Source organism: Falco cherrug, chromosome 5 (assembly GCF_023634085.1).
Source record: "Falco cherrug isolate bFalChe1 chromosome 5, bFalChe1.pri, whole genome shotgun sequence".
NCBI lineage: Eukaryota > Metazoa > Chordata > Aves > Falconiformes > Falconidae > Falco > Falco cherrug.
The window spans coordinates 27,529,475-27,556,236 of record NC_073701.1 but is presented as its reverse complement, the minus strand read 5'-3'; the positions used below and the strand labels follow the sequence as shown (position 1 = coordinate 27,556,236).

Below are 26,762 nucleotides of genomic sequence, written 5' to 3'. Positions count from 1 at the left end.
CCACAGCCTCACAGCTGAGCAGCTGGCTGTCCAGTTAGATGTGTAAGATATCAATTTTTTGGGACAAGCTAAGAACTCCTCCCAAGCAGAGTTGTTCATGAACATTCCTAACAGAATGCATTTTTGACAAAAAGACAAAATAACTCACAGAGGTGAACTGACTTTAAAAAAAATTCAGCTGAAAATAGTTTGTGATCCAGGGCTCTGCAGCTACCTCTGGTGACAGAGTGAGAGGGGGAGCAAGAAGGGAAGAGAGTGAGAGAGGATCCGAGCTGAAAAAATTGTGCTTTATGATAAAAAGCCAAGTGTTTCTCTACAATTCCATTTCAACAAAACGTTCAGGTTTTTGGTTGGTTTTCTTTTTTCATTCCACTGAAGAACTGATATTTATTTTAAAACCTTGAAACTCATTGTGAAACCAAATTGCCATCTCCCAGCTAACTTTGTTCCGAAGTCTTTTCATCTGAATTTTTACCCACTTAGAATCATAGAATGGTTTGGGTTGGTTAAGGGACCTTAAAGACTGTCTAGTTCCAACCCACCTGCAAGGGCAGGGACACATTTCCAGTTCCAGTGGAAATATTGGTAATTCTATATTAATTCCCCTGATTTTATTATCTGGGCTGCAAGAAGCTGGATGAAGGCTAAAAGGTAATTTTACTTGTTAGGAATAGGATTCCACTGTGTTCTTTTGAATAGAAGCAAAGCAGAGCAGTCCCTTTCCCAGTGATCTCTCTTTGCAAAAAACTTTCCTGCCATGAGAAGGCTGGTAGTCCTGGACTGCAAGTTACATTGACAGCTATGGCTTTCTTAAGTATAGAGAAACACACCTGTTATCACTCACTCCAGTAAAATCTTCCTTTGCTTGCATCAATATGACTGTAAAGTGAACTGTGTTTTGCTCTGTGTGTTAACGAGAAGGTACAGGGCTGGAGAAGCATTTCTTTTCAATCGACATGTAACATCTCTGCCTCTAGTACTGCCGCTATATGAGCAGAGACAGGAGTATGTATACTTCCTAACCCAAGACCACCTGAAATCTGCTGGACTCTTTCCTGTTGGCTCCAGTAGGGTCTGAATCAGGCCTGTAGTGAGGATTCTGTTTCTTATTGTGGCCACTTGCTCCCTTGGTACAGGACTGCCTGTGAAGTACTTTTGGTTTTGTCATGCCATGGAGCCCATCTGTCTTGCTGGAGAGGCATTTGTTACGGGAACAGATGGTATTCATCAGGCAGACCTATGGGGCAGAGGCATTTTAAGGTAAAATGACCTCCCATTATGAGACATACCAGATCTTATTCTTGAGGAAACAGAGTTCTCCGCTGCAAGCCCGTGGGTGTTTGTGTGAGTTGCACAACACGGCACTGACTCCTGTGGGCTACTATAATTTATCCTGCTATACTAAGTGCATTCTTGCTAAACAGAAAATACCCAGAAAAGGCAAGAAATTTCTCTTGTGACCTGAAAATCAACTGAGTTCGTCTTCTGAAATATATTTTAAAACATATATGACTCTGTGGAATACAAACACCATAATCACTGCATGGAAAATGTCCAAAGCCAAGAAATCCACATATAAAATAATTCACAGTTTGGTATTTTATATGTAGTTGGGAAACACTTCCAGTGCAGTAGTTTCTCCCCTCTAAAGAATTCATAGTGATGAAAACCGTTCCCTTCCCTTCTTTTGACTGAGAAGGTCTTGGGGCAGAACTGGGGGATTTGGTGAGCTACATGTTACATGCACTTTTGGCCTGGTGTGATGCCAGGTCTTTTTGCAGTGACTAGTAGACAGGCAGAAGCAGGGCATGGGTGGGTTGACCTGACCCCCTTTACCACTCACAATGAGAAATGTAGTCCCGGATGGCCACAGGCTGTAGTAAACCTTCACAGATCGTGCTGGCAGCCACGATCTGCTTTACTTTCCTTCATTTACCTCCCTAGTAGTTGCTTGGAACAGCAAAACAGAGGTCTGGTGGTTGACATCTGTAGGCTGGTTCATTGTAAAAGGGAACCGTGGTGAGTGTGAGAAAGCAAAATGATGCCATCGAGGTTATTCATCCTATTCTATTGCAGACCCTGAGGAGGAGGCCTGCAGAAATGGGAGGACAAGGAGAAGGGACAAGGACTGCATGATCCCTTAGGATCATGATCCTCAAAATTAGAAAATTCTTTTCCTGAGTCAACGTCAAATGGATCTATTTCTTCATCTTTTGTTTCTTGGACACTGGCTAAAAAATCAAACAGTAGCTACTTAGGTATTGCATTCTGCTGACTGTGCTTTCTACTTGCCCTGACAGGATCCCACCCCTTTGGTACAGATGAATCTTGTAGCAATCATTGTAATTTCAAATTTGGAATAGATCTCCAGCATTTGTCACAAAACAAACTGTAGAAATGTTGTATATGTTTTTTTAAAAATGGCTGATACGCCATGCCTGTCAAAGTTTGTTAGACAAATCCTTCCTCTGTATTGTGCCTATTGCCAAGTTAAATATGGTAAGGATTTAATGTTTTTTTTTAATCCTCTGAAAGCATATAAAGGTCAAGACATGAAAGAAACAACAAATGATCTGTACCTGAAAGTTATATTTGTGATTTAAATGGCATTAACCCAGGAACCTATGTACATTGCTACTCAACGCTTTTCAGCACTCAAATCTCAAACAGAAGTAAATTTTGCTTTTTTAACTTCCCCTCTTTGATCCAGTTCCTCTCCAGTCTGAATCTATGTAAAATGGATTTGACTCTTGCTGTAGCAATAATAGGTTTAATTTTTGTTCCTGAACTGATTTTCATCCTGAACTGTACTGGGTTTGATTCTAAATTCCTTCCTGGCACCATTTAAAGCCATGGTGTGAAAAAAAAGAGAGAAACAAAACCTCTAAGCTTGTGACAAATATACTAGGTACATTAGTTAGGATTTATTACAGACTTTAAGAGAGATTACAGATCTAGTCTGGGCTTTTAGTAAAAAATGCATTTCAGAAAATTCCCAAATACCAGACTAAAATCTTCACCACATGAGCTACTTTCTACAATCTGTTTGAAACTAGAAACATCTTTGCAAAGTGTTGCTGCCTTGGTGTGGTCTATTCTTCTTATTTTCATGTATTTTTGTTTTTCTCAATCAACACATATCCTACAAAAAAAGATATTCTGTGGGCCTGTCTGGATCTACTTTCCCCCATCTCATCCTGAAGGGTACCTAAGGGCAAAATAAATCTTGAAACAAGTAGATCAGAGTTGTAGAGAATTAACAAAAGCAAACTAACATTGTGCCACTAACAACAACTGAAATAAAGCAAAAATAAAAATACCCACCCAAAGTCAGCAGGGAACTGTACATGAGTAGGTGGCAGGGCTAGCATCAATATCGCTGCCTCAGTGCTATTGTTAGGGTCTGAGGATTTGTACAGCTATTAACTAAATCCTACTCACTGCTCTTCTTATAGTCTAAAACTGACAAATACAGTGCCACAAGCCCAACTGGTTTGTATTCCAAATTACACAGAGAAAATTATAAGCAGCATAGAAAAAAAAAACCCCAAAAACAAACCAAACAACCACAGCATAATACATCTCGTTTCAGGAAATAGCTAAAAAAGAAGCAGTTTTTCCTCTATGGTCTTGATAATTATGTATTTCTACTATATTGGTGCTGTTGTCATTACTACTACTCTTGCTATGCTATTAGTTGCCCACTGGTACTAGGGCACTTAATTATCTTTCTGTAAGTATGGTCTTGGCTACAGATATGTCTTTGTTTTTCAGGACCTGTGTAATCAAGAAAGAATTTGCATTCTGTCTTTGGGCAGCTGACATCATTACAAGCTAAATTCAGCATCTTGATGCATTGGGCAAACCTGAAAAATATGCTTAATAGGCATGTTTTTATCTAACTGGTTTTGATCTACAAAAAGGGGGTTTTACCTCCTGGACTAGAGGATATACTTCCACTTATGTGTCTCCTTATTCTTGCTAGGACTGTGTGTAAAGAACCCTTGGTCTCAAACCAGCAAGCAAATAGTCAAGTGTCTTGGTGAAGTTATGGCAAAGCTTTCCTCTGTGCTCTGATGGAACCATATCATATGGTTGCCCGTATGGCAAAGGTGACTGAATACAACAGTTCATATAATTTCTTCTGAGTCCCACCTGCAACAGTGCACACAGCTTGTCAGAGGTGCTTACTTCTTGGAGTGGGTTTGCAGAATGGCAACTGAAAGGACAGAGGGTTTCACCACTACATTCCAGGCAAAGTAAATAATTCAGGACACTTTGTAGAAAGCTAGACCAGAATAGCATTTTCTTTCCTTTTTTCAGGTAAGTTTTAAGAGGAGTGTGTGTCCAGAACTCCAGTTGTTAAGATCAAAATAGTTTTATAACTCAGGAATCGGAGAACAAAGTAATTTTTGGTCTATAGAGTATGAAAAGCAAAATGGAGCTCCTATTGAAGCATCCCACAGTTCCCTCTAAAGGGCTGAGTTAAATGGATAGGATCTCCATCTAGAGGCACAGAAAGGCAGGTACCACATAAAGCAGGCTTGTCCACCAGTAGGGTGCCTTCAATATGTTGAAAATTTACTTACACATATCTTACATGAAGGAACCCCACAATTTATTACAATTTAATTTTTATTATAATTAAGGAGCAGAAATACAATTTGAAGAAATTCTGAAACCATTATGGTTAGATATTCTTGTAGCAAACAGTCTCAGCACTGAGCTGAAATCAGACTGGGGTAGCCGCTGCACAGACACACGCTCAGGCCTGAGATTATCCACTGCACCCAGTATTACGTCGTCACCACTTCGGGCATGATTCAATTCAAAGTGGTGTTTCAGAGTAGTTCATAAGTGGGTCAGAAGAGTGGCTGGTGTCACCCAAAGGCAGCAAAACTAGGGACTAGCTCATGCCACACACATTTAATCAGTGGACTTGTGATGATTTCACTTGCAGAGGTTATAGGCTAGCTAGAAAAGGGCGATTCAAGTGACAGATTGCAGTAAGTCACCTCTCTTTTCCTCCTTGCACTGCACCAGTGCTGCTGGAAGTCGACTGAAGCTCCTCACACCAGTTAACCCCAACAAGTTTTATGTGACTGTAACTATCTTCTTCAAGCACTTTAGGCAAAATACTCATACTAGAACTTGGACTAAATTTATAAATATCCTCATCCATGAGAAAGGTTACCTCAGCAGAAGAGTTCTTTAAGCTTCTGTTAAGACTGAATTGAAGATCATTAGCTTTCAGGTTATATTCTCTGAAGGAACAGTGCCGTGATAGGTAAGTACTCCCTCTGCAGCCCAGCACAAATAGGAGGCACAGTACTTCATTATCCTTGTATCAGCTATCATGCCTGTGCTATTAAATAGAAAAACCTTATGAGAGCTATGCAAAGTCCCTGGGTGACAAGTGGCAAAGCTAGTGAAAGAGCAGAGGGTTCAGAAGGCTGACTGAAACCAGCTCACAATTTATTCTAAATACCTGGAGCTAATGCACAACAGAAATTCATCTCTTATTTAAAACATGTACAGGTAGATCTAAAAAAAAAATATCAAACAAATAAACACCCCAAAATACACTCTGTTTTTTTCCTGGTTTAAAAGATTTTTTTTTGCCAAAGCCTAAAGGAATATTGGTGATGAAGTAATAACAAAGAACTATAATACAGTACAAGAGGGTGTCTCAAAGAAGCGCTGATTAGCCCCCTCAACCTGCCGGTGAGTCCAGCAAAGCTGCTGTGGTATTTCAGTGAATCTCCACAAACCCCTCCAAGACATGAAGGTTCTTTTGGGATCCTGAATAAACCCACAGAGACTCTCATTGTTCCTCAGAGATTTTTCAGCCTTCAGTAGTGCCTCTGACAGGAATATTAATGTACTGAGGGCCCAAAGGGACTCTTACTGAAGTTAAAGAAAATCTTTCCCTTGGTTGGAAATGGTGTTAGTACATTGCTTTTATCAGTGATTTCCTTATTCACTCACTTATGATCTAGCAGACTCACTTGTGATACCTCTAGATGATCCTCAAATCTACTTTGGAAAGTACCTAGTTTCTTTACTCAGTAAATGCTTTTAAAATTCTTGTTATGTTCATCATGGTCACCCTTACATGACATTCTCTAGAGCTTGAAAACCTAGTCTGTTCTGCTTCTGTGTCCATTAATCTTGGTAATTTTTACACATCTTCCGTTTCACTTAACAGCTTACCTAAGACATAGATTAGAAGCACAGAGAAGAAAGCTGACTCAGATATAAAAGGAGTTGGCACAAATTCTTTGCAAGAATTTAAGCCTATATTGAACTGAAGTGCAAAATAATTTCTGAGGGGGCAGCTAAATCTTTTTTTATGCCTGTATTTCTGCAGACCACATTTAAGGCAGCAACAATGAAATAGTGAAAGAACCTAATTAGTTCTTTACCTTCCTAGAAGGGAATGGTACCTAAATTCCCAAATCAGAATCCACATTTCCCAACTCACTCTGCAGTCTTAAGAGAAGTGTGTGAAAGATGGCAAGATGCTAACAATACTTAACAAAATGCTCATAAAATGTTTGAAAATCTCAAACAAAGGGTTTGCTATAGCTAATTATAAACATGTTAATCACAGCTATGTATGTTTACTGTGAGTCTGTACGATCATCTTCCCTTTTGTGGACAGAGAACATCAAAGATTACATATTCCTTGCCAAAGGAAGGAAATATTTATTCAGCAGTTTTCTGCAGCATTTATGTTCACGGTTACTGTGTTATTATAGGCTCTCTAAGTCTCTGGCTGTGTTATGTTTCATTAAATGACTGCTACCTACTTTAATTACATAGATCGTAGTTGTAGACTAATTGCGTTTTTACTCCACTACAGGTTTAAGGAATCTGTGTGTAATTCTGCCACTGATGCATGGCTCCAGATACTGGTCTTGACACACTGCTGTTACACTTGACAAGGTAAAATACTTAAGCTCTGTGTATGAATAATTCACCATGGCATTAAAAGAAGACCCTATCCTAAGTTAAACCATAATACAATGTTTAACAACGTTAACTTAATAACAGGATACTGGGGACTAGTCTCTGATGATACACCTGTTAAAAATATAGTCAGCCTCACTGGGCCAGGAAGACTAAATGCACCAGCAAGTATTCTCAAGCTCTCTATTCATTTTGATTTTTTAAAAGACATTGCAAAGGTTGTTCACATCAAACTTTGACCTCTCTTGCATGTTTGCAAAAAGAAAATAATGGGAACATTTAAAATGCAAGGTTTCGGAAGTGCTAATTGGGATTATTTGAAACCAAAACCATTAAAAGCCTGAGAGGCATTAAATAACATGGGATAGAGACAAGCAGGCAGTTATTGTATGCATAGTTCTGCTCTGTGAGGCATGAAAAGGCTACACAGAATGTTGTCCCCAGGTGCAGAGGAGGCTTCAGCTCAGCTTCTCCCTCATAAGAGACAGTTTGCTATGATTATTAAACACAAAACCTTATGCCCCTGTCACAGGAACTGCTTGGTCGCAAGTGTGCAGATTAAAAACTGTTTTCTTCACATGGCGGTTTGCAAACTGATCTTGTCACCTTGGCAATGAAGTCTATGAGACGCAAAGCTTCTACAGGGTGATGATGATGAATATACTTGACGTCCCTTGCACATTTCATTGTAATTCAAATATGAGTTAAAAAACAAGCAAGCAAACAAACAAACAAAAATATTTTTGAGACAAATAGGTTGATATTGAAATTCAGGCTTCTAGAGACTGCGCCATTATATTTTACTGCATGGGAACTTAGTTCACATCACGGCAGAAGCACCAAGTCAGCTTCACCAAGACTGTTGCTAGAATGACTTGGCTGGTGTGAAATCAGTTGTTTTCCTATTTCTGGTATTCAGGACCTCGAACTGTTTATATTAATAACCTGAAATTCCACAATTATGCTGTAGCTTACTCCCTCCCTTCCTTTGGCAGGCTTATCTCTTATTGTTTGCAAGTTTGATGTTTCTGCTTCTCTATTTCAGACTACCTTTCCACAGAAAACATGTCCAAGGAGAAAAAGACCACTAACTAATATATTTTGCTTCTTAAGGTTTTACTTTACCCTCATCTTCTGCAGTGTCACCTACATGGTCTGGTTCTCTCGATCTAATCCTGTCTTTACTTAACTCTTTAAATTGGAACTTGATGGTAAAGCAAACTTATGGGAAGTGAAATACTGTCTAGCAATGCACCTAGGGAACAATCTCCTCCATCAAACCGCTGAGTCCCTGGGGTGTCATGTCAGAGATTAAATCACTCCTACTGTGCCATGCAGCAGCAGCAGAATCGCTCAGCAGTGATTGCTGTGTTGCATCGTGCCTCCGTCATGCCTAAAGACAGATACATCAGGAGGTGTGGGGCAAGGGGAAAGAGAAAATAAAAAATGGGGTGAAAGCAAGAGGGAAGAAATGGGGATGAGACTGAGGTGTGGGTGAAAAAGAGAAGAAATTAATGAAGAGAAAGCAAGAGTGACTACAAGAGAAACAAATACTTCTGTGAGAGCATTCACCTGGGCTCTTTGAATTGTCATCCCTTATTGCCTCATAGAAATAAATTGCCTCATAGAAATAGAAATTCCTCACCTACCCTCAGTATCTGTCTGTATTATCCCATGCCAGCCCACAGAGACCAGCTAGCACTGAGCAGTATTGTAAAAACACCAAAGTGACCTGAAGATCTGAAATCTCATCTCCAATAGCCATTCAAAAATTTAATTTCTTAAATCCTGCTGCCATTCACTGAGACTTGGCCTCCATAACCTATTTGGAGAAAAGGACAGGAATGATTTTTTCAAAAAGTTATCCTTTCTTCCCTAATTAGGAATTCCAGTGTTTTTAGCTTTCTTATAGAGATGATTTTTTCCCCCATAGATGGCTTTTGTTGTTTCCTCTGCTATTATCTATGTTGTGGACATGACCTTATTTCCCCCTCTCTCTCTAATTCCTTTCTTGCTCAGTTCTGGATCAAAGCTGTGACCTCGGGTCTAGGACCATTTACAATCAATTCCATGATGGCTCTGCCTCTGAAAGGTATGAGATTCAGACAGCCGAGCAGGATTCAGATGTTTATCTCTGGGCAAAGCTGGCATTTCTCATAGGGTTTCTATATTTCTGCCTGTGGTCCCTGGGGAAGGTAAGCTGTTCAAAAATACAATGGAAAGAATTAAAGTGAGCAACAAAGGGAAACTGTGACTGAACTCTGGGGACCCTTGGATGCTGGTGTCCAGCACACCATGTCCCTGCTGTCTCAGCTGAACTGGGAGAGGCACAGCTCAGTGCCATGGAACATCCATGGCTCTCTGTGAAGTCACATCTTGGGGATTTGAGTTGTCTTGGTATCTTTTTTTTCCCCTGCTCCTGGTTGTATTACTAAGTGTTGCCTCCACATCTCCTTGCCTTAACAGCGACGCTCCTCCCTCAGATCTTTGCAGTGCCTCTGCTTTAGGGAGAAGCAGGATATGATCAGAAACCTGTGGGTCTGGAACAAACTCACATCACTTCCCATTCATTCCTCTTTCATTTTTCCTTGCTGCCTAGTGCAGCACCTGGCTACCCTTCAGCTTTCTGGTCTTTCTCATCTTGTTCCCCACCTTTCTGCTGTTTAGATCAGTCTTCTGGCTATCATTTTCCTGAGGTTACACCGTGTTGGTTTTCTCATCTTCTGGTCTGACAGTTACTCCTTTTTTCTGGCAGTGCTCAGCTCCCATTTCTCTGACACTTTAAACTGCAGAAAGGCAAAAAAGATTTATGCAATCTCATATAAATCTCCTAGCGGGTCTGGTAGGAAGCAATGCCGTAATGACACACTATGGTGCTGCCCTCCCACTCAAGATTAATATTGGGTGACACTGATCAGTGGCTCCACCTGACAGCTTACAGAAATAGTCTTAACCATCATAAGCTTTCTCTGAAGTTTGTAAGAAACTGTTATGTCAATTCTGACTGTTTCAAAATCATGAAAGCCAGTTTTGCTCCCTGTTTGAGAACCACCAGTGGGGCAGAGTATCCTTTATATAATATCCTTCATGTAAGAGAAGTAATGAACATTGCTTTGGATGAGAAATGCAGAAGACCCATGAGAATCAGGAGATGTAACCGGTCAGGACTAAGGTGTTTTGTTGATCTGTGCATGTGATTATGAAGTGAATCAGATCCATCTGAACAGGAATTGGTTTTAGTGAGTGTGAAGATTGATGTATTTGTCAGGGTAGTTTGAAGGGACGACCTTACAACAGCAGAGAAGTGGTAGTAAATTTTTAACAATGCAAGTATCCAGTAGTAGTAGAACATAACAAGGTTGAGTGGAACAAAAGATGGTAACTATACCCAATTTATGCACATATAACACACTTATATTCTATATACAATGTATATGTATGTTCAATTATTTCTTCATAAGTAAATTACACCAGCGCAATCACTGCATTCAGTAACAGACACCCACACCCCTACACCCCACACCCCACCTAAGAAAAAAGGTAGAATCAGGACAGGATAAATTATTTTCTTTCTCTGAAGTTTTTGTTTCTCTGCAGCTTCCAGAGTTTGAGGCTGAACAAAGCCTCGATAACGCCATGCTGATTTGCAGATGTCGTGTACCCCAGTCATACATACCTTGTGATACTCTTTGAGGAGTCTATGGCTCAAAGGCGCATTTCACAGCTCCTTGCTCTCAGTCACTCACACTATAAGCCTGTGACTTCAAAGGGACATCTGAAAGGAAATGTTTGGAGGAAAAAAAGGGGGGGGGGGGGGAAAGAAAGAAAGATTGTCTGCTTGTCCTTTTTTTTCTGCTCATGATATAACAGGCTTAAGATTCTTTGGTATAGCTGCTTCTCAGTGGGTTATTTTTTCCTTCTTACTTTACAAAGACCACAAAAAGAAATTGGCACTGAGGAAGAAAACAGCTGTGTGATCCCAATCCAGATGCTGTCATCTTAGAGTGGGTTTGTCAAGAAGCAGGCAAGCAACTTTCCATCTCTAAGCAGGCTCCTTGGGTAGAGCTGGAGTGATGTCCAAGACAGCAATTCTCAGACTTTTTCATATGAGGACTTCCAGTAGTAGTACACACAAAAGCATATACTGCTCCCTACTGCATATCCAGTCATAAAGTAAGTAAAAAAAATCTCTGAGGTCTGGTTGTGTCCTTTCAGGCTGTAGGCAATATCACTAAGACAATATTTTCTCTTATTTCTGAATATAAATGAGGTTTAGTTCTAAATTCAGTCTATTTCAAAGCTTTAAACATATGATCATAACATGAATGCTCTCCACATACATGAAGTCCTGAATGGCTTTCATGAAGTTTCTGAAGTGTATTTTTTTTTGGTGGTGTGTGTGTGTGTGTGTGGCATGTGTGTATAAAAATATATGTAAAGTAAGATTAGATTTACTTATTTATTTACATTTTAAATGAGTTAATTTGGATCTTTTTGGTTTAGTTTGTGATACCCAATGCAACCACACTGAATATTTCATGCACTGAACAACACTGAATAGTAAAAATGCAGATACTCTTGTTTATAGAAAGAGACATAATGGGAGGATTTGCAGTCAGGTTAATGTTTAACCTCTTAATCTTTCTAATGTTATGGATGGAAAATGCCCTTTAAATTTAATTATCTGCTTCTTTACATTTGCTGCTTTGCAAATGAACATTGAAAAATGTCAGTCATCTCTCTACAGAGATCTATGATATTTTTATATCACTCATAATGATGCTGGTCATCTTAAGCAAATGCCATCCAACCTACCATGCCACTGACAGAACCACGTATTCTCTTCATAATTGTCCAAGGTTTGCATATCTCAGACCATGAAATTCAAGGGGGAGTGTGCTTTCTCTGTTACCCCACCATATACTAGAAGCATTTCAAATCTTAACAGATTATGTTTTTGCATCTAAATGAAAAGCCTTTTAGTAACCCAGGTAATAAAAATCTCAGTAACCAATTGAGGATAGGTAGAATCGTTCTGAGAAGAGGCATTCCAGTAAAAGGTCTAAATTATTAGTGTTTTGACAAACAGAGAAGAAAACTCAAGATGTAACTTAGTATAGATTCTACATAAAATGAAAATGTAAAATAATGCATGCCAGTACATTATCTATATCTTCGTACCAATTTCTCAAATATTTGGAAGAGCAGGCAGCTATTTTTTACTTTCTTTTTCATAGGGGATAAAGTCGGGGTCTGCTGTTTTAGAAAACAGTTGCCATTGTGACTGTCAGTTGCAACAGAAATTTGAAAATAATATTAGTTTAAATATGTGATAAGGATGGGCCCTTTTAGAATAGATAGCAAGGAGATATTTATCAACACAGTGTCCAATGGTATCAAACACCCTGCCTCGTAGTATCAGCCAACATGATCCAGGCTGACCACTATCATCAGCTAAGTGGTCAATGGACAATAACAGCACAATTAGGTAAAAAAATAACTGGATATCTTCCACTTCTCATACTCCTGCATACAGGAATAAGAGGCTTCATGGGAGCCTGGGAACCCTCTGCTGAGACAGAAAGTGAAGAATGGTACCATTGCTGCTTCATTTCCATCAACAACCTGGCTTATGCTTCTAACACCTGACGTTAGAATGTCTCAGTTATCCACACAGGCTGGAAACGTGCAAGGGACAGAAAAATGTGAGGAATGTGGAAAAATACAGAACAATTCCTTACTTCCATCTTACACAGAAGTATTAATTCTTTTTTTTGTTACCTCCAAGTTAGGCATTGCAAATGTATAATCAATTTAGATCAAAGATAGCACATTTGAATTGCATCATCTGTGCAAAGAAGATCTAGCATTCAAAAGATGGCATTCCCAAATAACACAATTATATCTGGTAATCAGGCAAATGTCTTTTCTAGCTACTCCTGCTGGGTCTTGTGATTTACTTAATTCATACCCCATACTTCCGCACAATCTGTTTATAACTGAACGTAACACAGTTCACAGTTATTTTTTACTAGAGATTTAGCAGAGAGATTTAAGAGAACTGAACTCTTACACTTTTTCTAGGATGATCTCTTCTTGCTGCCTTGTAGTGTCCACAGGTGAAGGGAGTTTGTTGCTTTACATCAATGGACTGGTTTAGTGCCCCAGATAGCAAGAAACTGAAGCAATTTAGCAATTTACCTTGAACTAGGCAGAGCCAATATACCTTAAAACCCCCATGTAAATACACATGGACTTCAAACACAAATAGACATTTTGAGTTTCAGGCGTTTTAGGAATTTTGTCATGAATCTGCTGCACGTAGCTTGCAATACCTTCTGTTCTTTCAGTATTGGGAAACAGGGTGATGTTTGGGAACAAGTAAATAATGATCCACTCTATTCTGATGCAAAGAGTGTGCTGGTATTTGGCTGAGAATAAAGACAACATAAAAAAAAAAAAGAGGAAAAGTTCATAGGTTTCATAGTTTCTCTTTTGCGAGCTTGTGATGCACATTGTGCTTTTGTGGTCAGAAAGCAGTTCAGTCTATCTGAGTTTGTTATGATCAGTATAAAAATAAAGCTTATGTAGTAAATTTGGATACGTGACCCAAAAGTTTTGGTTTTGCAAGACTCTACACAGGAAGTGACAAATGGTGTTTGAGGTTTTTTCTTTTTCTAAGAATAAAGTTTGTGAAGGTGTTTTGAGAGTTACAAGCAGACTGACAAATGATTTCTAGGATGCTCATACATGACTTTCTTAAGTCTATGAATTCAAGACTGCTCATAAGAATGTGGCATTTCTATTTCCTGGGCAGACAAGACACACAGTTTGGAGCTTCCTCTCTTTCATGGCTTTGGAGCCCAGGAAAGTGACTGTGAAAAGTCTCCTGGGAGAAAAATTAAATGAAAGCCCTCTCCAGCCTCAAAAGAACACCTTGAATAAGTGCTTGCCGTGAATAACGTATGTTTGTCTCCCCCTGCCTAGGCAGGTTAAAACCAGTGTTGAGATTTAAGAAATGTTTTGAATTATTCTGAAGTTTTTTTTCTAAATGCTTTTGTCAGTTAAGAGAGAATCAGCCCCCATGATTTTGCCTTGCCAGCCTGGGTGGTCAACACCATTCTGACTCTGATGGGACTATTTCCTTGAGAGTGAGAAACTGGTGACACAAGGCAACCATTTGCTAGTGAAATTTCCTTATTTATGGTAGCCCTTTCCATCCCCCTCCCCAGGCTCTAACAATGTCTGTCCCTGGCAGGCACCCTGCAGGGGCCTCTGTGCCCCAGAAGCCCTCTCCTTGATTTCCACAAAAATCATGTGCCTCACACCTGTATTTCCCCTTTATATACTCTAGCTGGGAGCCCTGGGGAAGGACCCCACTAACCAAATAGGCTGCTGTGCCCCATCCAATGAACTTAAAAGATTATATCTCATCCCTGTTATCATTAACATGTTTGTTGTTATCTTTGGGGACAATGGGCATCTGCTGGCTTCCTTTAGGAACTGTTAGCTCTTGATACCTTAATGTGAACTAAGCATAGTCTGGTGAGCCACTGTACAGTTTCACCGAAATGATGAGTGAGTTTCAGCTGGGATTGTTTCTGGAGCAGCTGTGCAGTGCCCAGCACAGCAAGATCCCTGCCCTGTCTGAAACCTTTTGCCATAACCAAGGTGTTCTTTGGGGAATAATTCTGTTTGTAATGGGCATATAATAAAATCATAGCAAAGGTGTATGGAGAGCTCTGGTCTCCAAAAGAGCTGCAAATGTACTTTTGTCAGAGTAGGTTTAGATACAGTTCTTAAAAGCATCCATTATTTGTCTGTTGAATACTTCTGGCAGATTAGACTTCATTACTTGTACAGTTTCACTTAGATTATTACTCATATTGGGCAACAGTTACCCTCCAAGTTTTCCCTCACTTCCTATTTTCACTGTGGCAAACATCAGTAGGACAGAAGAAGCAATCCTAAACAGGTACGTGTGAGGAACTTTCAGTATAATCCAACCAGCACAGCTATCTGAGCAGCGTAGCTTGCGTCCCCCTACTTCGAGAATATTCAGAAGATACTTGTGTGCCTTTTTCTCTTGCAGAACACACATAGGAAGCCTGTGAATAAAAAGCAAATGCATCCCAGTATCAGATATCTCTGGCATCTACTCTTTCACACAGCATGAAGGCTCACTTGTGCATTTTATATCTGATCCTACTCAGCTCAGCTGACGCGACCCTAATTCAGTATTGTTTCCTTTTTTTTAAGGAAGGGAGTTGAGTGTTTTCCTTCCTTTCCTTCCTCTTACAACCTGGACCCTGATGCTTTATTCTTACTATGTTGTCTTGGTTATCTCCTTTTGTCCTCCTTTTTTTATTCAAGGATCTGTTATATCACCAACAGTGACAGCAGCTACTTCAGAAAATACAAAAGGTGGTTAGCGGTAATCACTATTCAAGCAATTATTTTTGCTGCTTCCTTAAAAGGAATCTGCTCTGCAAAGGGTAGAAAATCAAAATCCTATGATGTTTGCAAATTGTACTCTCTCTTTCTCCGTGCGTGTATGTAGGGAATGCATATTTATGTTCTATTGTAGCCTATTGCAGCCTTGCTATTTCCTGTCCTTGTTCTTTACTGATGTATTTCTCGATATAGTTGAACTGTATTGCATTTTTTCCTGTTTATCTGTCTTCTTGTCATGGTATACACAAGGATTTTGGACAGAACTGTGAGTATTAGACAAAGGACAGTAAATCCAATATAATCCAAATTATACAGGCTAATCAACAATAACCAGCGTTTCTGTCAGAAAGTGCACACCCGTTGAATGTGCAGTATCTCCTATGTCTCTTCCTCTATACTGTTTGGTTTTGAGATTCACAGAATTAATCTGAGCTCCTGCTGTAACTAACAAAGCTATCTATTCGTGACAAAAACGCACAGATAATATTTGCTTGTGTTAGATTCACTTCATCTGCTATGCAAACATGCTACTTTTGTGCATGTTTATATTCTTAAGAATGAATTAAATATCAGGTTGCTCATGAGAACAGCAACCACCGGGAGAGAATCACAGAATTTTTGTGAAGAGTTGTGAATTTCCACACAACAGCATTGGAAGTAGAAGCCAAATTCAGAGAGCACTGAGAGCAGGGGTCTACTGTATAAGCTACATTACTCATCCAAACTCCAGTTTCAGAGTCTGAAATCCCATGGTAAATTGCTCTGAAAAAAATCAATAGGTCAAAAGCCCTGTGTATGCCAATGGCAAAACCTCTGTTGCTCGTGGTAGGTTCAGGACTTTTCTGCAAAAACAGGAAAAAACCAGGATTGGTGTCTGGGGACCAGTCCCAGTTCATTGTTTTATTAATTCCAGAATTATATTCTTCTGTTCCCTGCTGTAAACTGTCCTGGGATCATGCTTGCTATTCATCACTTAGGAGAAAAGTCTGTCTTCAGTGCTCCTTTGTAACATTCAGAGAGCCTAACCAAGCGTTTCCTCCTTCTGAAGGACACCCCTTCCCTTTTCTCTGCTTATCAAATGGTCATGCAAAACTACCTGGGGCTGTGACTGTCGCCAGACAGTTGGCACACATAATTTATTGCAGAAGACATCTAAAGAGTGTAACGCTCAGTTTAGGGTTGGAGCCTAATGGGTTTCTGAGTATCCCAAAGCTGTAAAGCAGTCTGCTTTGCAGACTTTTTTCCAGATGTTTTACTGGACAAGTGCTTCCCCACTGCTGTAGTTCACCCAACACATTCTGTTTATGGCCAAATGGATCTCTATGTATATAACCCTTTGAAGTTCATAAAGTAGCATGCAATCTTTAACTGATAAAAGCATTTTGTAAATGACAGAGGCTAGCAAAAGCATTGTAACAAAGAGCATAATATTAATATTATGAACAGACACGATAAGCAGCAGAACAACTAAGGAATAAATTCCATCTTTTCCATTCACCTGTTCTATGGAGAAGATGTGGATAACAGACATTCCTTTATATACTGGAAATTAAAACTGTGGAAATGGTTGCAGGGAGAAGAGTTGATGGGATGGGGTGGCATGGTATGGCATAGCTTGGCACAGGGGAGGTCCTGGCAAAGAGGATGTCATCATGCTGCAGACAGGAGGGGAAAGGAATTACATGACTGCCATGAGCAAGTGTTTCTCTGAGTAAAACAACACATCTAAATCATCACCATTTTTACTCTGGGCTTGTCACTGAGTGAATAATACAAAAGAATAAATAAATAAATATCAGCAAAACAATCCCTCACATTTGCCCTCCCATCTCCTAAGAAAATGTGTTCCTTATAGTAGAAACATTAGTACTAGATTCAGACTTTTCTTTAGCTCCTTTATGTCACTCCTGTGGTGTAAGGTAATGGAAAAGCTTCCAGGCAATTGAATCTTTTCCCCCTGCTGGAAAATCTCTGGGTGGCCTAGACCCAACATTTAAAAACAGTTAAAAATGTGAATAACTTCAAGATACCACAGGTGGCCACATCTAATGGTTTAACACAAAGGGTACTAATTAAAGTCTTCTCTGTGTAAAAGGAAAGGCAAAAGGCAGTGCTATATATATATTGCTGTCTCCAAAAAAAAAATCAATGGAAACTACAGGAAATTTCTTAAAAGAACTGTTGGATGGAAGATTGGTTCTTTCAGTTCAGTTACTGAACCCGTACAGAGTGGCAGAAGCAATGCAGTATTCTCAGGGGCAACTGGGCTCTGCCTGCAAGACTAGGGGTAAGAATCACTATTGGGAGAAATGTGGTGTTTCCTCCAACTCACATTGCTTTCTGCCCTGATTCTCATAGTGTTACCACTGCGGTGGCAGTGGATGTCATCCAATGGGCAGTGGCTTTGAATATCTCCTCATTTCACATCAGCCATGAGACGGAAGGTATGTCAGGGGGGGCTGTGTCCAGCAGATCAGAAATATCTGTACCCTAGCAGGGATTTCTGATAGAAAAAATGCTTTTGTCTGGTGACTGATGCATCTTGAAAAGTAGTCTGAGAGCAAACCATAGGTCCAAGATCAACAATAGAGGATGTACTATTTGATAACCTGAAGTATATGGCCTGTGAGGAAAGGGTGAGGCAAATCGTAGAATCATAGAATGGCTTGAGTTGGAAGGGACCTTAATGATCAGTTAACCTGAAGGAGAAATGGCTTTGGGGTTTCCTGATAGCAGCCTGCCAGTGCCTACAAGGAAGCTACAGACGAGATGGAGCCAGATGTTTTCTATAGTGGTGTGTGGTGGAAGGATGAAAGAAAACAGACATAAGGTTTTGAAGGGATTTAAGAAAATTCTTTCACCATGAAGACAGCAAAGCAGTGGACCAGGTTGTCCAGAGAACGTGTACAGGCTCTATCCTTGGAGTTTTTCAAGATACGATTTATAAAACCCTGAGCAACCTGGTGTGAGCTTGACACTGACCCTGCTCTGAGCAGAAAGTTGGAGTAAAGGCCTCCTGAGGCTCCTTCCACCCAGACTACTCTTTGCTTCTGTGGTTCTAGCTTACGCCATGGAGTTTGCAGGTACTATGGACCAGGGAAGCAGGAACACCTATACCTTTGTTTGATATGGAGTCAGATATTATGAAACCAACCCACATGATTGTGCAAAGAGCAGTCTGGGAATCTGGCAAAAGCACACTGGAGAGAAAAAGGAATCAGCATAATGCAGATCCTTGGCTTCTTACTCAGAGGTGACACATACAAGCCAAGGATCCTGCAGCATCTGATCTGCACTAGAACTACTGCCCCAGGGCTTGCCCAGGGGGAGTCACCATCCTGTAGCCTGCAACGTGGGATGTCTGCTGCTTCCCAGGAGCTGAAGTTAAGAGATTGCCCCAGAGAATCAGAAAGAAATCCCCCTCTGCCCCAATATCCACAGCTCTGACCTGCTGTTGACCACCAGGTACCCTTTGCAACCAGAAAGAAAGAGACCCCAAGGATGGATGGAAGGGCCCATGGAGAGTAGCTCAAGGAGCACAGATCAGCCTCTTCCAGTGAACTTTCCTGGCACAACATGAGCAGGACACCTATGTTGGGAACAAAGCTGTATGCTGGAGAAACCCAGCCACAAGAGTGATTACTCAGGTGTGTATCTCAGCTCCTATCAAAGTAAGAGGCCTTTAAGCACAGGCGGATCAAGCCCCATTTTGCCCTTAACCGTTATTTCTTTCCTTTCCCTACCACAAGCTCACATATCTGTTGTAGTAAAGCGAATGAGAAGATCCCAAGCTGTCTCCCAAGCAAGCACTAGCTTATGCATAAGCTGGAGAAAAGACTGTTTTAGCAGGCCCTATCAGACCCACAGAATAGTGAACACGATCACAGAGGGGTAAGCCTTTCCATCTCTATTGCATGATGTGTATCTTTTCCCTCCCCTGAAAACTGCTTTTACCAGCAATAATGACGGTTGTCCATCTCTGGTCCCAAGCCTGTAGGCCTTGAAGGAGCAGCTGTTACCACTTTAGGTACAATAGCCTTGACACAAATGCAGTCTGCAATGACGATTCAGCTTGGATTCATTTTACAGTGTAAAGGCTCAGTACAGAAACGTCAAGGAGATTAATCACATACAGTTCAACCATAAAGGCTTGCAGGAAAGTATCCAGGGTCATTGTATTATCATTTCAGCTGTTAACATGGTGGTCCTGATTTTCATCCATTGTCAAAAGGGATGAGGGTATACAGATTCACTCCATTTGAAGAATAGTCTAAAAATGGTACTGATGTTCACTGAATAGTTACCGCCATAATTAGTCCAGCTCTAATTACAACCCAGCCAGATCAGTTCTCTTTTTTTTTTGGCTGTTGTAATAGTATCAGAAATTTACTTTGCAAAATACTTGAGTGTGAAAGACCTGGAAAGATGTGTTAAGGCAGAACCATTGCACTAGAAGTGATGATGATCCTGCACACAGTGACACATAGCATTGAAGGAACAAGGGTTTTGCCATAAAACCCAACATCTTAGATTGAACTGGTCTGGAATCAGTGTCTGTTTCTGAAAAATGTGTGCACAGCACATCACCCCTGACCTCAAAGGCATCTCAGGCACCCAAATACTATTGCTTATAGTAATCTGTTTCTCCATTTCAGTCTCCTGTCTGTCCATTTTGTCCCTTTCTCCTGCTCCAAGTTTATCTTGCAACTCAGAGCTGAAAGATCTACAGGGTGTGGGTGATCTTACTCACATTTGAGCAATGCCAGGCACAAAAGGTCTTCAAGACACTAGAGCTAGTGTATAACCACACAGCATACCCCAGTTCAAGGTAAGGGAGGGACCTGGCCGTTTGTTTACTTTTTGACTTGCTTGTTTGATGTCAGACAGGACATCCAGTGAAATGGGCAGATACTGAATTTATTTTTAGCTCTGTTCTTCCTTGTTGTTACACAGAACCTGTGCTTGATGGGAAGTGGTGGGATTTTGGGGCACATCGCTGATGGTGGGCATTTCCATGTACATACACAGAGCTTTTGCTAAGGGAGGACTAGAACAATGCTCAAAGATAAAGGAGAAAACAGAGTCTGAGAAAGGAGCAAGGGAAGATAAGATGATTCATTTAATGCAGTGGAGCTGAGCTAAAACCTGTATCAAAACCTTGAAATGATACCGTGAAGTTGGTGTGACCTAGCAGACCTAGCCCAAGTAAGGATGCTAAATAATAAGTGATTCATGCTTATCATTCCCCTTCTCTTTCATCTTTACACGCTGAAGGTAAGTGAGCCCTTATTCCATATTACCATGTTCAGTGAAACAGTAAAAAAGCAAGTGCTGAGCTCCAGTTGTAATAACAAGAACTGGCAAGAGCCTGACAGGTTTGCAGTATTTTCCCCCAAAACAGCAAGCAAAAACAAGGAACCTACCACCCTCAACTGCCATCATCTTCTTTATATATTAAACTACTCTGGAAACAGAAAATCTCTTCAATCCTTATATATTATTGCTTCACCTGCCTTAAAATGGAGCCATTGGCATGTTGATAAATGGACTGTAAAGTTGCTGATATTCACTGTAGCTTCTTTAAAGCTCCTGTATCCTCAGCCAATATGCAGCTTTGTAACTCTGCAGCAATTTAATTCCCAGTGAATCACTGCAAGGGGAATTTAGCCTCCTGCAGAGATGGCCATTGGAGGTGTGGGGGGGGTGTCTCTTCCCACCCTTGTCAGGGTGAAATTATGCCAGTACCACAGTTTGATGAGTCTACTGTAAATTTGAGCCCTAGCAAATCCTAATTTTAGAGGTGAACTTCCATTATCACAGCCAGATTCTAGCATCTCTTAGCTTTTCTATGTGTAAGATGTCTAGCCTGCTTAGGCATTTTTGTAAGCCTCATTAAATGACTATATACATCTTGGGGTACATCAGTAATATGTGGTCCTAAGCCTGAAAATAATCCCAGTGATGTCAACATGATTTCTTATGAGCAGAGTCTCATTTCAGTCTGCCCCACAAGATCTGCATAAATATAATATCTGTAAAAGTACAAGATGGAAGTATTCTGGGATATTTTCATTCAGTCAAAAAGGACTGGAGAATACCAGAAGGAAGATTCTGTGGTGGGACCTTCCCCCCACAAACTTAAAAATATCCTGCTTTCTCTAACTGCGTTGTAAGTGAGGACTTTTACCACATAAATGTATTGTTAGTTTAAGTGTCTTTTTAGTTTTAATTCATCTTTAAACTGTAGATCTAGTGCCCAGTATTAACACTCAGCTCATCCTGAATACTGAGAAAAGATTACTTCTGTGTATTTACAGAAGTAGGCTAGCTAATTATCAAGGTTTCATTTTGAGGAACTATTCATATTCATATTATTGTAATGACACAGGCGCACAAATCCAGGGAAGATTTTTCTCCCTGATGACAGCACGTCTCAGGTGGTGTTTTAGGAGGTCAGCTCATGACTCATCCAGAAAATACCTCATTACTTCATGCAGGCCTTTCCATTGCAGTTTTCATGAGTGCTCCATAAGATAGCTCTAATGAAAACATGGATTTATGTCTTTTTTTGTGTTATTGTGTATTCACAGGTAAGTCTGTATGGTATACAGGTGTTTTAAAACAGTTTCTTCTTAGAACCTTTCTACTGGACTTTCAGCCCCTGTAAAAATTGCAAACATGCTTTTAGCTTAATCTTGTATTTCACTAAAGAGTTTTGAAATTGGCCGAGTTGTTCATATGAAGAGGAAAAAAGAAAAAGTACTGAGGCAATGGGTGGATGTTGTACAAATGCTGCCAATTTGAATGTTATAGTCAGTACATTATAACATGTCACTATTCCAGTCCTAAAGATCATTGTTTCCAGAAGAGCTGCATCCTTCCAAAGGTGGAAAACAACCCTAAAAGTGGTCCCTCTTCAGCCACAATGCGAGTGAATCACATCATACAGTCTCCCATCCCAGAAGAGACTTACAGGCTTAACGCCTCTAAAAATCACTGTTCCTGTTTGCTATAGGGTGTCTGATTTATCATTTCTCATTTATTTTGAGAAAATTATCTCTCTTCCAAGGCAGGTACTGTGGAAGAAGTAACTTTCTACAGTTTGCATTGGTGACTTTCTTTCCTACAGGATCATGTGCTCATCTTTCTTGTTTCGCCCATGTACTTTTATCACTGAATTATTTGCTCATAAATCATATTCAGTTATTGTTTAATATATATTGGAATTTATTTCTTAACCATATTTTGGTGAAGTATTTGTGTATTGTTTTCCTGACAAAATACTGCTACCATGCACAGTGCATGTGTCAAACAGCAGCTGGTGATCAGAGAGTGGTGTGAAAGATGGAGCCAGTAACATGATGGAAAGAATGTGAGGAATGATTGTGCCTCCATAGGGCAGAGATAATTTGGGATGATTCATTACCAGACGTGAAACTGCAGCGAGGAGCTTGAACTGTTCAGAGGAGGGAAGCACAGGTATGGTAAAGAGCAGTAATCTTAGGATAAAAATGAGAGAAATTATAAGGAATATGCTAGACAATAGAAGGACAAAATAGGAATATCATAGAATACAAAGAAATAACAGAAAAAAACCAAACCAGGGCAACAAGGAAAGGTACAGTAAACCAGAGCTGAAAGCTGTGTATCTGTGACACACAAAGAGAAAGAATAGGAAAGAAAATTCAGAGTGAGACACAGCTATAAAATAGATTTTAAAGCTGCGTTATTGACTTATGGGCCGTTTGTACAGCAGGCAGTGTATGCTGCTATTCCTGATCATAGCAAGGTGATGGATGGTAGTTGCACAGATGAACAAATTCTTAATTCCCTCACTCCAAAAAATAAAATAAAAAATATGCCATACCCTTACCTTGTGCTAATATGTTTAAGATAATTAATTTAATTTAATTTAATGAATAAATAATTTCTGGAATCAAGCCTGTCTGCACATCTTGTAGTCAGGCCACATGCAGACATACACAGGGATATTGTTTTATGCGGTGTTCCTATATGTTTATGCTGACGACCAGAGTAACCCTAGATCAAAACTTAAGTGTGTAGGAATTGGTGTTGGGAGACCACCTGGTATTCATGCAACAAACCCCTAGCTCTACACCTAGTATGATGCTTGCAAAACTTGTTTTCATCATTACTTATTCACATTTTCTATACTTTAGCAAAGATATTGGAAAGCATAATACACAACACAGAAGGAGAAGATCAGAAACATCTGAAGGAATCTCAAGGAATCCATTAGAACATGTTTTGACAGCAGTGGTTTGGTAGTTTTTAACATGGATACCAAGTAGACCGTGTCACCATAACCACCTATCTTTTGCTTTAAAAGATCAGTAAATCCAGTTACAGAAGAACTCCCATGAATGTCTATACATTCTGACTCATTAATTCATCCATTTCGCTAACTGGTCCTCTGATGACATTTGAAATAAAACTGCTGAAAATATTCCAAACACATTTGCTTCCCTAAAGACTGTTTGATGCACATCACAGTGTGTTCCATTGTTAGTATCCACTAAGCTGTGCACTGGTTCTTTCTGTTCTGTTGTTTGCCATCCTCCCTGGATATTAGCAAAGATAAGTTATTTCGGTTTTGATGACTCCACAGGGCAGCTTACAAAGTGGCGCTTTTTTTGATGTTCATTTTTTCTACTTAGAGGCAATATCTTTCGTTCTGAAACAAACTTCAGAAATGCATTCTGCCTGTTATTTGCTTTTCCTGTTAATCCTTACCTCCAATTTTGTAGACATTCAGGAAATAAAAGTGACAGTTCTGAAACCTGAAGGGCTGTGGTGCTTTGAAGGTGTTTAAGAAATATCTTGTCAAATGGCTAACATTCTTTGGTTTCAGAGCAAGCCCCCTACATTTGGCCGTCCCTCCTGCAAATATTTGTACAAACTTTATGAGGAGTTCTCCAAGTCCAGAGAAAGACTCTAGCAGCAAGTGCTCCAGTCTGTCACTTGTAACTGTTCAATGCTGTGTCTCCAGTTCCAGTCCTCCACCGTTAGTGGTGCCCCAGTGAACAAAGGTAGCTTTTTGCAAAATGATACTTGTGTCCCAAATTTCGTGAGCTCTCAGATCATGCCAGCCCTGTTCAAACACACTTTCCACCTGTTACTGAAACAAGTCAACTGAGGTACCAGATATCTGAAGGAATCTGTCACCTGTAACCCCTCAGTTATCTGCAAGCACGTGGCAGCAGCACTCAGCAGTGCAAGTGGTGTTCTCTGATTACTCCCTTAGATCTTTGTCACATCAATTAGCAGGTGCCTAGTAGAAAACTACTTGGCTCTTTCCTCCTGCCACCTCTTCTGGCCTGTCTGGTATTGTGTGAGCAGAGGGTTTACCATGCCTTGCTCTTCTGCTGTTACTCAGCAGTCTGCCAGCCTCTGCTGGGAGTCTACCAGCTGAGATGCCTCAACAATTTCATTGTCTAGCATTCATGCTCTTTACTACTTGATATGTCAGAAGGAGTTGAAGCAATTGAAGTGCTCTTTACCATGAACAGTCTATGACTACCACAGATCCTATTCTTTCCATGCTTATTCACATTTTATATATTCTCAGGGTCTCAAGAATTGCTCCAGATATTCACCACTTTGTTTTACATAACCTAAAAATATTTGATTGTTGCTCATAAAACTTGCTAAACTCATGGTCTAAAATCTCCTTTATGACACTTAGATTATTTCATTCCTCAACAACATCATAAATACTTGAAACACCACTTTCAAGTATACCTTAAATGGAGAAGCTCACAGCTTTAAAGAAAGCTACAATTATCACATTCCTTGCAAGAACCTGTACATTATGGTAACTAATTTGAATCCTGTAAAAGAAGCCAAGGTATGGGTACCCAGAGTAGTATAACTTCATTATTTTCTTGTCCTGGCATATCTGATAATATTCTATAGGAACTGAGCAGCTTTCTGCAAAGAACGTGCCAGTTAATAGTAACACTGGTTCTTTCACTTCACAAATTAACACTTCTATGGTTTCCTGAACCCCCTTGTGTCTGAGTGGCCCAAATTGTGTATGGAAGAGTTGTTATTAGTATTCATATTCCTTCTTGACAATAAAGCACCCAAGAAAGTGAAGGAAAATTTGCCTGAGAAGAAGCAGCTGAACCACGGCTATCCAGGTACTTCTTTAGCAGCTTCACATGACTGTTACACAGATTGCCCTGTTCTTGTTATTGGGACCCAGAGTAACAGCAACTTTAGAAAGAACAGAAACTGCATCAGAGACCCCGTGAGGAAAAGAATAAAAATGCAAGCCTGTGTTGCCAGTAACAACAGTTTCTTTTTTCATGAAAATACTGATGATACACTGTGCACAAGAATGGGCAGGGTAATTCTGTTTAGTGCATTTCCAAGGGACACAAGCAACCACAACAGAGATTTTTGGCCATTCTGGTCTCATTTTTTTCAGTGTGGTGAACTTCAGAGTTAACAGGAAAGAATCCATTCTGGATTGTCCCAGAAAAGTGTAATGTGCTGTGTTCATCACATGCCTGCAAACAGGAGTCATATTTTTAAGAAATGGAGTGATGCCTGTCTTCAGAAAAATCCATGGAGTGATAACTCACGTTCACTATTACTGTCAATGGCATGATTGGCTTATAAGACATTTCCAGGATAAAACTGGAAACAGATTGATAATAGAATAAGGTCTACTGGGGGGTTGACATTTGGAGAGCATTTGACAAGCGTCTAAGACTTCCGAACTCTGGCCTGATCTGGTCAGCTCATAGTTCTGTTGACTTGCTTTTTTGTTCCTCAGAACTGTATACGGAGTCTTATAAACTGCAATTAAAATTACTTTCAAACCTAGTTGGAAATAGAGATGAATGTACAGGGCAGGACATTGCAAGTGATCTGTGTGACATATATCAGCCTAGAGGAGATTTCGCCTCTGTGGGTAAGTAGGACTGAGCCTACTACGTTCATACTTTGAAATCACTTCTCATTGACTGTAATGGTTATGATAACAACCTTCACTGATATTTTCAGCCTTGTGAAGGGTGAGAGATGAGCATTTCCCTCTTCTGAAATTTCATGAGCCTACTCAGGATTCTCCACTCCAGGATTATGCAACCAAGTTGTAGGAAGTAAAGAAATAAGGAGTGAGAAAATGTGACAGTCAAAGAGGGGATAAAATAGGAAAAAGTCCTTGTCCATGGATAAGAATGAAAGCCATGCAGGTGGAATGGTATCATAACAAAAGTATAAGGGCCTTGTTGTGTCAGTGTGCAGTTCAGTACCCAGCTGCTAGTGATAGTTACTGATTTGCCAGTTAATTACTGCAGGACAAA

At 40.1% G+C, this 26,762-nt stretch overlaps 1 protein-coding gene across 9 annotated transcripts in view; it reads right to left on the bottom strand.

The window, feature by feature from the left end:
- The window catches only part of CHRM2 (cholinergic receptor muscarinic 2), a 107,359-nt gene that overhangs the window by 10,778 nt on the left and 69,819 nt on the right, over positions 1–26,762 (bottom strand). For 2 of the 9 annotated variants that reach the window (XM_027804585.2, XM_027804590.2), the window contains exons 1-2: positions 13,046–13,169; positions 10,649–10,747 (exon numbers count right to left, since the gene is read on the bottom strand). The exons of 1 other annotated variant lie outside the window; for it this stretch is intronic. The gene's annotated coding sequence lies outside the window, so the exon portion shown is untranslated. Of the gene's footprint in view, positions 1–1,843; positions 1,865–1,936; positions 4,576–5,194; positions 5,366–9,624; positions 9,759–10,648; positions 10,748–13,045; positions 13,171–26,762 lie in introns of those variants that run through there. 6 more of the 9 variants (XM_027804586.2, XM_027804588.2, XM_027804587.2 and 3 more) reach the window with 6 other exon arrangements.